Below are 12,298 nucleotides of genomic sequence, written 5' to 3' on the forward strand. Positions count from 1 at the left end.
ATTTTAAAAATACAGTCTGTATTACGTAATAATCATCAATGGCAAAAAGAAGAAATAGGCATAAGACAAAAAAAACAAACCAAAGGCTGAAGCTATCTGCTGCAGTCCCTTCCATAGTGCCCCAGGAAGGAGGCTGACATTTCTGGATCTCTGTCTGCAGTCTGGGAGCAGGACGGCACATGGTGAGCTGCAGTGTTGCTCAAGAGTCCAGGCTGCCAGCAGCCTCTAGCCGAGGCTGAAAGCTGAGCTGAAAGCTTGACTAGCTTGTCCCCATGGAAGCGTTCTCCTCCCAAGAACTCAGAGGCAGGAGTGCCCCCAGATCCCATGTGGAGACCGTGTTGGAGCATCTGTCTGGACTATTAATGCAGCTGGGGAGGAGTGAGCCATTGCTGCTGGAGTTCAGGGAGCAGAGAGTTTTCCTCATGGGTGAAAAGTCAGGTGGCTGCTCTTGTGAACAGCAAGGCTTGTGACACTGTTTGACTTTGAAGGTGTGACTCTAGAAGGAACTTGCAATTACTGAACACATATTGGTTGGTTATTCTGGCACCGTGCTGAGTCCTAGAGATCCCAAGGTTCACTCCCTCAACAATCATTTGGTGATTGCCTGCGACAGGCACTGCTCCTCTGGGTGCTGGAGTCACAGTAGCAGGCGGGACAGAATCAGTAACCCTATTGTCATCGAGCTTGCCTTCTAGTGGTGCTAGACAATGGACAAGTGAAATACACAGCATACTAGCTGGAGAGAAGTGTCTGGAGAAAAACAAGGGATAGAAAAGGACTTTTGGGGGAAAAGTTGTACAGCTTTAAATGGGGTGGCTAATAAAGGCGTCACTGAGAAGGTGTCATTTACATGACAACCTGAAGGAGGTGAGGGAATGAGCCTTGTGGTTATCTAGAGAAAGAGTAGAACAGGGAGAAGGAATGGCAGGTGCAAAGGCCCTGTGGTAGGGGAGGCCAGTGAGGCTAGAGCAGAGGGTACAAAACGGAGACAGGTAGGAAATGGTATAGGAAGAGGGGTGAGTCATGCAGCACTGTGTGGGCTGCCTCAAAGCCTTTGCTGGACAGTTGCTTCAGGCTTTACAGGACTGCTTTTGCAGGATGCAGAAGAAACAGGGTTTGGCCTCTAGCTCTGGGGGCATGGTGAGATGGTTCCTTGAGGGAAGGCCCAGGTGTACCAGAGGATACCTTCAACTTGGGCCTGAGCATGGAGAAACATGGATGGAATCGTCGGGTACCTGGGGAGAGAGGTCAGAGGGGGAGGCTTTGAAATAGACTTGAAAGTGCTCTTGACAAAAAGAGAGAGAAAAGTGGCTATGAAAACTGCAGTGTGTACAGTACAATTCCATTTATGTAAAATTACACATGTATGTATGTAAGAAGTACTCGAGGTGTGTGAAAACTGGTCATTAAAAACAGGCAGTGGTTATTTCTGGGTGGCAGGTTTCAGGTGATCCTTTTATCCAAATATATTTCTGTATTGTTTCCTTATTTTTAAATTCTTACAAGAAGCAGCTATTATTTATATAGCCAGAAAAAAAAATTCAGTAGAGCCACATTTTTTTTTTCTTCCTGAGACGGAGTCTCACTCTGTCTCCCAGGCTGGAGTGCAATGGCATGGCTCACTGCAACCTCCGCCTCCCAGGTTCAAACGATTCTCCTCTCTCAGCCTCCTGAGTAGCTGGGACCACAGGCGCACGCCACAGCACCCAGCTAATTTTTGTATTTTTAGTAGAGATGGGGTTTCACCATGTTGGTCAGGCTGGTCTCAAACTCCTCAGGTGATCCTCCCAAAGGCCTCCCAAAGTGCTGGGATTACAGGCGTGAGCCACCATGCCCAGCCAGCAGAGCCACTTTCATGGTGGAAGAATGAAAGATTCAGGGCGATTACTGGATTTGTGTTTTGTTTTGCTGATACATTTAACCTTCTCAGGCCCTGAAGTAACCAACTCAAAAACAGGATGGAACTAGTTGGATGGGGATGGGGGTGATTTCTTCTTCTCCAATTGGTCAAAGAGCTGAATTTGATTGGAAGCTGCGGTGGTTTAGCTTCCAGGTGGTTCATTTCCGTTTGCTCCATTCAGAGCATCTCCCCTCCGTGCTGCAAGTTCACAAGCATCCTGTCTGCCTCACTCCAAGCTCGTCACTGTCAAGAGGTGGACGCTGTGAGGAGGCGAACTGCAGATTTAGGGCTGAACCTTACCCTGCACCTGATGGGCATGAAGAAGTGAGAAAGAAAGGACTGGCGCCACCACCTAGAAATCCTGGGCCCCAGAGCAACCATGGCCCCTTGCACCAACCCCTTTCGAGGAAAGAGTAGAAAGGGCTTTGCAGAGCAGAGCGTGGTGGAGGAGGAGGCTGGCGGGGCCTGTCTCCACAGTCCCACCTTGCTTTCCTGCAGAATCATATCATGTGAATCATTACCCCCCTCGCAGGCTGAAGAACTGACCTTCAGCAAGCAGATTTCATAAAAATTTAAAGACCTGAGTCTGCATGTTGTTTTCATGGTGGCTTAAATATCTTTGAAAACCCAAAGCCTCAAGGTCTCCCACAGAGGCCACTGTGACATCTGCAGGGGCTTCCTGGACTCCTGAGCCCTCGGGGCTGCATTTCCCAGAGACTCTGTCCCGAAAAGGAGGTCAGTGCCTGAGGGCGAGAACACCCATGGATGCCTCTGCCTGATACCTGTGGGTGGGTTACAGGTGTCTCCCAAAGCAGTGGATCCATGCTGCCGGGTTACCAAGGCAACCCCGCTCCTCCCAGGACACAGGAGGAAGGGCATGCTGACAGTAGGATCTCAGAGCTGTTTTTCTGTAGGGATTCAGGCTAAAAATACCCCACAATTGACACCCGCATGGTTTTGGAGGCCTCTGCCTTGCATCTCAGTGTGTCAGAAACTGTGCCCTGGCTGTGTTCTGATCTCCCTGAGCAGGGCTTGGCACTGCTTGAGGGTGAGGAGGGCAGGCACATTGGAGAACTGACAATGACCTTACTGGCAGCAGCTGCAGAGGCCCGAGTTAGGGCGGTGTGAAGAGGAGGGTAGCTGCTTCCCCGGCAGACACAGGCTTGCCTTGTTCTACCTTGCTAGAAGTCATTAGCTTGGTAACTCCTGGGCAGCCTGTTTAAACCCGTAAAACCATTGGCAGCTCCTGGGGGCACTGGAGACACAGGAGATAGAAGAGTCTCATGCCCACCCGCCCGCCCTCCCTGGTGGCCACAGAGAGCTGAGGAGGCCCTCCTGGGTCATTGCAGAGCGTGGGCCTGGGTCAGCCTGAACTTGGTCAGCCTGAACTTTGCCAGCCTGTGGCTCCTGCTCCTTTTGTTACATGCTGCAGGGATGTGCGCTGAAGCCGAGAAGGCAAGCTTCTGCTGCTCCCAGGCTTCCAGTCCACGCTTTGGAAGGCAGCCCTCATTCTGAGTTTACGTGTGGCAAGTGCTTAGGTCCACACTGTGGTGCTGACCCCATAGTGCTGCGGGTTTGAAGGTGTCCTGGGATTCTGATATCTAGGAAACTCCCACTGACAAGGACCTCTGAGGCCACTGCTACAACCTCAGAGCCCTGTAGGAGGGTAATATGGAGACTCAGACTGTGACTAAACGGCCACACACCTGGTGGCAGGCCGCCTCCCTGCAGTGCTCAAGCAGGGAACTGCCTGGCTGTCAGATGACCCACCAGGCTCACACAGAGGCGACCCTAACTGCCTTTAGGTTGGTGCTCCTTGCACCTTTAAAGTCACCGCAGGCTCCTGTTACAGTGCGGTTTCTGATTCCGCAGGCCTGGTGGGACCTGAGTTCCGCATTCCTAAGGAGCTCCCAGGTGATGCTCGTGTTGCGTTTCTGTGGAGCAACACCTGTGAGAAGGAAAGCTTGCGAGCAACGGTTCTCAAACAGGGGAGCAAATACGAACCCTTGGGAAGCGCTTGAAAGTTCCAGATTGCTGGGCCCTGTCTGAAACTTCCTGAATCAGAGTCATTACATGATGTGTCCAAACAGCTAACGGGTGATTTGATGCATGACTTTGATTTGCAACCACTGTCCTCAAGCCTTTAGTGGATGGCTAGACACCAGGAGAAATATCTCCCCAAGCCAGTCCAAACACTTCCCTATTTTTAGCAAGATTTGCCCTTTGCAACCCTGGCCTACCATCATTCGTGCTTCAACAAATGTTTATTAATTCTCTTCTGTGTTTTCATAAGGGTCTATTCTTTCTCTTCTAGGTGGACAGACAGATGGCAGATGACAGTGTCTGCTTCTTGCCTCCAAGGCTGTAAAACGGAATCAGAGAAATCTCCAGTGGCTTAGGGTTCACTAGGTTGGCTTCCTTACATGGTTGCAGAACCACTAATGTGTTCTTAACGAACTGCCATTTACTTATGCAAATAGCAGGGCACAGATGCCAGGGGGATGAGGGCTTAGCAGAGAGGCATGCCTCTGCATATGGCTCATGTTTTAACATGGGAGCTGCTATCCTTGGAGCCTGCCCTGTTATTCATCTTTAACAGCCACTGTGTGGGCCGTGTGTCTGTGTGTGCATGTTTGAGGGTCTTGCCAAGCTATGCTGGCATGAAGCCATCTCCACCAGCCAGAGGTCCTGGTGGGAGTCATAGGCCAGCCCCTGCTCTGCTGGTTCTGCCCACCTCTGTCTTGTGTCTGGCCTCACTGAGCTTTGTGAGGACTGGTGAAGGTGGAATCAGGAGCTGTTGAACTGCACAGTGTGATGTGCTTGCTAGATCCAAACAGTGCTGTAAGTTTCATTTCTGGTCTCCATGAAAAACTTTTAGCAGAGGTTCTGTTGTATCTTGCCAAAATATTAAAACCACTGTCTTCACTTCTCTTCAGTTTTCCCAAGAAGCTTCCCCCATCACAACAAGAAACGTTGGTGCTCAGACTTTGATGGTATAAGGTCCCTGAGCGTGTGGTTCCAGCATTGGTGTCAGCATCTTCGTTATTGAAGGAGTATCTTGCAGGGCTGTTGGCCTTTGATACCACAATAGGCACTGTTGAGACAGAACTGAACAGGCCCCTCTCCTCATGTCCAGGAACTTTTAGAACCTGCACGGGAGGCCGGGCGCAGTGGGTCACGCCTGTAATCCCAGCACTTTGGGAGGCCAAGGCGGGTGGATCACGAGGTCAGGAGATTGAGATCATCCTGGCAAACATGGTGAAACCCCGTCTCTACTAAAAATACAAAAAAATTAGCCAGGCGTGGTGGTGGGTGCCTGTAGTGCCAGCAACTCAGGAGGCTGAGGTAGGAGAATGGCATGAACCCAGGGGGCGGAGCTTGCAGTGAGCAGAGATTGCGCCACTGCACTCCATCCTGGGCGACAGAGCAAGACTCCGTCTCAAAAACAGACAAACAAACAAACAAACAAACAAAAAACAAAAAAGAACCTGCACAGGAAAGCAAAAACCTATCTGAAAAGGTGTTCTGGGGAGAGCTAGCATCATGCTTCCAAAGGGCTTCTGGGTCTTCTTGTCCTGCCATCTCATTCATGCTGCTTTGCCTTCACTTCCTTTCTCCTGTAATAACCAGGGGAGCTGCTCAGGATGTCTCCATGGACACTGCTGAGAACAGGCTCTCCGCATCTGGCTAGGCTGCCCCGTAGCCTGCTGTGAAACACCTGCTGTGGAATCACAGATGCTGCCAGGTGAGGCCTTCTGCCACTTTCTGGAGATGCCAGACCTGTTAGTAACACGGCCTTCCCATCCCCATCCCCCATGCTTCTTTAAGTCTCAACCTATCCTTTTCTCTCTCTGTAGCCGAGGACTTCTCTGCTGTGAACCAGTGTAGGTTCTTCCTGGGAAACCAGCCTGGCAGGAAACACTGAATGGGCAGTGGATGGCAGGGGTGCAGCATGGTAGAAGGCAGTGGGGGTTTCCATCCTGGCTGTCACTTAAGAGTTGTGAGACATAAGTCACCTTGCCTCATGGGTCTCTGCTGCTTTTCCTTTCTTTTTGAGACAGGGTCTTGCTCTGTCTCCTAGGCTGGAGTGCATTGGCACAACCAAGCCTTGACCTCCCAGTGTCAAGCGATCCTCCCACTTCAGCCACCTGAGTAGCTGGGACCATAGGCATGCTCCACCACACCCAGCTAATGTTTGAATGTTTTGTAGAGACAGAAGGATCTCACTGTGTTGTCCAGGCTGGTCTCCAACTCCTGGACTCAAGCAAACCTCCCACCTCAGGCTCCCAAAGTGCTGGGATTACAGGTGTGAGCCACTATGCCTGGCCTCAGTTTCTTCATCTGTAAATAAGAAGCTTGGTTTGGCTTTATCTGGCCCACACTGATTCTAAAAAACAATAAACAGCAACAAAACCAACAAAAAACCCCATTTGAACTAACATTGAAAAGTTTCATATAAAAGTATGAATTTTGACCAGGCTCATTCCTCTAATCCCATTACTTTAGGAGACTGAAGTGGAAGGATCATTTCAGGCCAGGAATTTATGATCAGCCTGGGCACCATAGCGAGGTATAGTCTCTACAAGAATAAGAATTAGAATAAGTATAGATTTCTTCCTTCTCTAGGAAGATTGGCATATCTGGCATCATCAGGGACTCTTGGAGGCCACTGGTTGAACCTGAGTAACTGCTGCCCCTGGGTGTGGGCTGTGCTCTCAGGCCCACTTCTATGACCATGCCAGGTCACTCAGTAGTTTTACCTATTTGGTTCTCTAGGCATGTATATTAGTTTCCCGGGGTTGCCATAACAAATTCCCACAAACTGAGTGGCTGAGAGCAACAGACGTTTATTCTCTCACAGTTCTGGAGGCCAGAAGTCTGAGATCAAGGCGTTAGCAGGGCCATACCTACTCCTGAGGGCTCAGGGGAAGACGAGCCCTTCCTTGCTTCTTTCTGGCTTTGTGTGGTCAGGGGTATCCTTGGTGCTCCTTGGCTTGTGGATACATCACTCCAACTTTACCTCCATCATCACAGGGCCGTGTTCTCCCTGGTTGCCCATGTCCCTTTATAAGGGTGCAAATCACTGGATTGGGGCCTACACCAATTTAGTATGACCTCCTCTTAACCTGATTACATCCGCAAAGACCCCATTTGCAAATAAGGTTATATTCTGAGGTTCCTGGTGGACACGTATTTTGGAGGATCATTAGTCAACCCAGTGTAGCATGTGGGCTAAAACCTCTGGACCAGCTGATTTCTTCCGTGTTTGGTTTTGTTTTGCTTTTAAAGACAAGTCTTGTTCTTGGGCTCAAGCAATCTTCCTGCCTCAGACTCCTGAGTAGCTGGGAATAGAGGCATGCACCACAGCGCCCAGCTCCGGCTGAGTTCTGATGTCCCTCTCCCCTGACTCGCTGTCCTGCTGACTTCTGCCTTTAGTTTTCTTTCTCTGAATGCCATTTTTACTTCTTCACCTCTCTGGATATGAAGAGAAGGCACTATGATCTTCTGGTTTTCTGGTCTTGGTTTGGCCACTTGAAGGGTGAAGGGCCACCTTGGTGACAGTCATTGCTCTTCTGGGTTTTTGTTTCCCTGTATCACTGCAGGACAGTGGAAGCTTTCCTAACCTTTGGTGGAAGCAAGCTGAGAACAGGACGTATTTTTTTTTTGCCTGGTGAGATTCAGCCTTCAGTGGCACCGTCTGTGAGCAGCCCTTTCCCCGTCTCCTTCTGGAGGTCAGTTGTTTTTCCTGTGGACCCCCACAGCACCTTGGATGTACCTTTATTCTAGCACTTACCTGCTAGATGGCAATGATCTATTTACAGACCTGTTTCCTCTCTAGTCTTGAGCTTCATAAGGTCAAAGACTGTGTTTTTCTACCAGCCTTTCAGGTGGGAACATAGTAGGCTCTTAATAAATGTTTAATGAGTGGATGATGCTTCAGGGAGTCTACCAAATCTATAATCAGGGCGGCATTAATCCCCTACACCTCCACACCCCTTCATAACATCATAGGCTTGAAGTTATTCTTTGCTTTCTTGAATGCTCCAGCTTCCGACTCTTCCATGGGCTATCCAGCCTTAATTGGGTGGATAACGGGGAAGAGATGGAGAGCTGGAGCCTCCCCTGCCAACCCTTCTTACTGCTAGGTCTGATGTTTGTGTTTTGCAGTTTCTTTCTTCTAAATTTCAAACCTGCTGAAGAGCAGCATTTTCTAACTTAGGGAGGGCGTATTCACCAGATCTCTGGATGTTGGATGATGTCCATGGTCTGCCTAATTCTGGCTGTACTTTACATGCTTCATCAAGGCCCTTCAGCCAAGTGATGACTCAGTTTCCCCATCTGGCTGTGTCCATGTTTTATTCATTCATTTTTTTCCCCAAGAAACATGTATTGAGCTCCGATCATGTGCCAGGTGATGTTTCTGTTCTAGAAAAAAAGTAGTCAACGAGGGAATGTGGGCCATTGTCATGAAGTATTTTTTGATGTAAATTGTAATACATGCTATAGAAGTTAAGCACACAGTGGTGAAAGAGTGTCTGTCAGAAGGATCTGACCCAGTTTGGAGGGTGATCTGGTTTGGCTCTGTGTTCCCACCCAAATCTCATCTTGTAGCTCCCATAATTCCTCCACATTGTGGGAGGGACCTGGTGGGAGACGACTGAATCATGGGGGTGGGTCTTTCCCGTGCTGTTTTTGTGACAGTGAATGGGTCTCACAAGACCTGATGATTTTAAAAATAGGAGTTTCTCTCACAACCTCTCTCTTTGCCTGCCACCCTCTGTGTAAGATGTGACTTGCTCCTCCTTGCCTTCCGCAATGATCGTGAGGCCTCCCCAACCACGTGGAACTATAAGTCCATTAAACCTCTTCTCCTTCCCAGTCTCGGGTATGTCTTTATCAGCAGCATGAAAACAGACTAATACAGAAGGCTAAGGAAGGCTGGCTTCTGTGGAACATGGTATTTGGGCCGCACTTTAAAGATAACTAAGAATCTTGTTGGTGAAGGTGGGTGGGGACAGAAAGTAGAGGGAAGAGGACACCTGGAGACCTTGAGGTGGGAGAGGGTATAGCATCAACGAGGAGCAGAGGGAAGGCCTGTGTGGCTGGAGCTTGGATATCAAAGGGGTGAGGGTAGCCCTGGAGAGTTTAGAAAGACATGCCAGGGCTAGACCATGCCCACCTCGTTGGTTGCATTAGAGATTTGGTGCAATAGGAGCCAGGGAAGCATTTTAAGCAGGGGTGTGACATGTCCAAATTTGGATTTTCAAGCGCTCACTCTGGCTGCTGTGTGGAGGATAGATTGGAAGGAGCAAGAGGGAAAATGAGGATACCAGTAGGAAGCTATTGGAATCACTCGGGCACAACTTGATGATCACTTGGATGGAGGTAGAGACAGTGAAATATGAATAGTACCTAGGAAGTAAGATGGACTTGGCAATGGATTATATTTGGGGGCTGAGAGAGAGGGAGGTGTCAAGGATGGCCCGAGGTTTCTGGTTTATGAAATTGGATGGGGCCATTCATCCTGGTGAAGAACAATGGATGGGAGGCAGGTTTTCAGGAGAGCATCGAGAGTGTAGTTTTGGCTATGACCACAGTGTTCCTGGGACTAGAGAGAAGGCTGTCGTCCAGGAAAAAACCTAGGGCTGTTTAGAGAAGCATCTCTGGATTCAGAGATTAGATTCAGAGACAAGCCACTGGCAGCGATGCTTCTCTGTCTCTTTTCCCCTCACCGAGTGTGTCCATTGATACCTCCATGAGAAATGATCCCTTAAAAATACTTATTTGCGGGACTAATTTATCTATTAGTGTAATGGTACTTTGCAGTCATTAAAAAATATGATGCCCTTCTGTCCTGAAAGAGTTAAATGTCCTTCCCACAATGAGCCACTCGCTCAAGTGGGATAACTGATGTTTTCACGAGTGGGTGGGAAACAGTGGACCTCAGAGCAGGTGCTTCAGTCACCCAGGTGCCCCAGGGACTCAGGGGATCACTTTTGCATCTCTCCTTTTGATGGCAAGGATTGGCTAAGACTGTGTGGCTGAAAAGGCTTTAGAAAGTTGACTGTGATGTAAAAATATAAGATGTTGATTGTTGTCACTGTGGCTGCAGGTTCCCCAAGGAGCTACCTGCTGCCCCTTTCAGATAAGGGGCAACTACTGTCTCTCCAGTGCCCAGCACAGTGCCTGATACATAGGAGGAACTCAACCACTGTTTCCTGAATGAATGAAAAATCCAACTGCAGAACTAGGGCTTACGTTTATTAAAGCCTGAAGCTTGTGTCTGATTTACTCATGGCAGTATCCCCAGCACCTAGAACAGATATTCGTTAAATGAATGTATGAACTTCTAAGCCAGAATGGGCAACTTTTTACAACTGAGAATGCCCTCTTTTTACAACTGAGGAAACTGAGGCTCATGCCAATGATCACATCACTTTGTGGATTTGGCTGTTGGCATTGTCCAGGTCTGTAGTCCTGTAGGCAGATTTTTATTACATGTGACTCTGTCCTTACACAAGAATTTTGCAGATTCAGTTCCTTGAGACATTGTGCCAAATCCTTCAGCAAAATTGAAATCTGCCACATCTGCTGTGTTCCTCTTAGTCACTAATTTTGGTAATTTGATTACAGAGAAAACCCTCTCTGTTGGAGATTTTCTGCTCTGACCAAGGAAGCTGACTCTGTTTGAGGTGCTATCAGCCCTCCTTCTGAACAGGTTTTTTTTTGTTTTTGTTTTTGTTTTTTTTAACTTTGTGTTTTGTTCTTGAGTTTGGAAAATACAGCATTGACATCAACTGCAATGGGCAAACTGCCTCCAGTTCTTTTTAGAGCGGGGCAGGGAATAAGCAAATAAATACCTTCACATATACACAAATACTTTAGGCAGATGCTTCCAGGAAGGATCAGTACTTGAGTGTGTTTTCCTCCAAATAAATCTGGTTGGTGAAGGTGGGTGGGGGCAGAGAATGGAGGGAGGAGGACAGGCGGTTACAAATGACTTCATTCATTGGCTCTGGGAGCCCAGTCCAGCTGTTTGAACTGTGAAAGCATGGGCAGGTCTTTGGTTTCTCTGGCCCTCAGTTTCCTCACATGGAAAAAGAGGGCATTAGACTAACCTCCGAGTTGCCCATCCTGGCTTAGAAGTTCATACATTCATATAACAAGTATCTGTTCTAGGGGCTAGGATTGTAGCCCTGAATAAATCAGACACTAACTCCAGGCTTTGAGAAACATAAGCCTTTGTTCTGCAGTTGGATTGTTCATTCATTCAGGAAACAGTGGTTGAGCCCCTCCTATGTGTCAGGCACGGTGCTGGGCACTGGAGAGACAGTGGTGGCCCATGTAGAAGTGGGCTCTGCTTCTAGGAAGCCTGTGGTCTGAGAGGGAAGAAGGACTAACAGTAAGGGATCCTTGTCCTAATGCAGTCGGAGAGGGTCAGGGAGCGTCTCTCTGCGAGGAGAAGGCTGAGCTGAGAGAAGGGTGAGGAAGAGCGGGAGGGAGCATGTTCCTAGCCAGAGAAGAGTCACAAGTTCAGAGCCTCCTTCAGCCAGTTCAGTTCCTCTCAGTTCTCACTCAGGCTCTCAGTGCCTTCTGGGCTGCTGGGATACCTTTTGCATTTGGCTTTCCATGCTAAACTCTTATCCCTAATTTCTATTTTTTTTAAACAATTTTTTCTCATGTCAGTGGGGTTTGAGGCATCAAGGGTGTTTGACAGCATGGAGGCCTTTTGGAATTTTACAGTCTTCTTTTTCTAGTAAGCCTGTGTCTTTTTTTTTTTTTTCTGCATGTTTTCCTTGGAAGTGTGGTTGAGGGTTTGTCTGGAGCTCTGGAGCCCTTGCTTTGGTGGGGTAAGGGCACGTGGGAGCTGGGTCGGGGGCTGATCATGAACCGTTTCTTGCCAGCAGCAGGAAGGACCCACACATGTGCCTTACACTGACTAAAGAACCAGTGTCAAACTGTAACCAGTGTGCACCTCAGCAATCTTGAAAGGAGCCTCCTCTCATTTGAAAATAAAACACAGCCAGGCATGGCGGCTCATGCCTGTAATCCTAGCACTTTGGGAGGTCGAGGTGGGCGGATCACCTGAGGTCAGGAGTTTGAGACCAGCCTGACCAACATGGTGAAACCCTGTCTCTACTAAAAATACAAAAATTAGCCAGGCGTGGTGGTACACACCTGTAATACTAGCTACCTGGGAGACTGAGGCAGGAGAATCGCTGGAACCCAGGAGGTAGAGGCTACAGTGAGCCAAGATTGTTCCACTGCACTCCAGTCTGGGTGACAGAGAGAGACTATCTCAAAAAATATATAAATAAATAAAACTAAAATACATGGTTTTCCATACGCATTGTATACCCCGAGACTGTGGCACCCAGGGGCACTCTCACCCTCTGA

The 12,298-nt window shown here is 48.6% G+C and overlaps 1 long non-coding RNA gene across 1 annotated transcript in view; it reads left to right on the top strand.

Annotated features, from left to right (window-relative positions):
* Positions 1–12,298, top strand: part of LOC105484534 (uncharacterized) — a 55,968-nt gene that overhangs the window by 17,176 nt on the left and 26,494 nt on the right. The window lies entirely within an intron of this gene.

This window comes from Macaca nemestrina, chromosome 1 (assembly GCF_043159975.1).
Source record: "Macaca nemestrina isolate mMacNem1 chromosome 1, mMacNem.hap1, whole genome shotgun sequence".
Taxonomy (NCBI): Eukaryota; Metazoa; Chordata; class Mammalia; order Primates; family Cercopithecidae; genus Macaca; species Macaca nemestrina.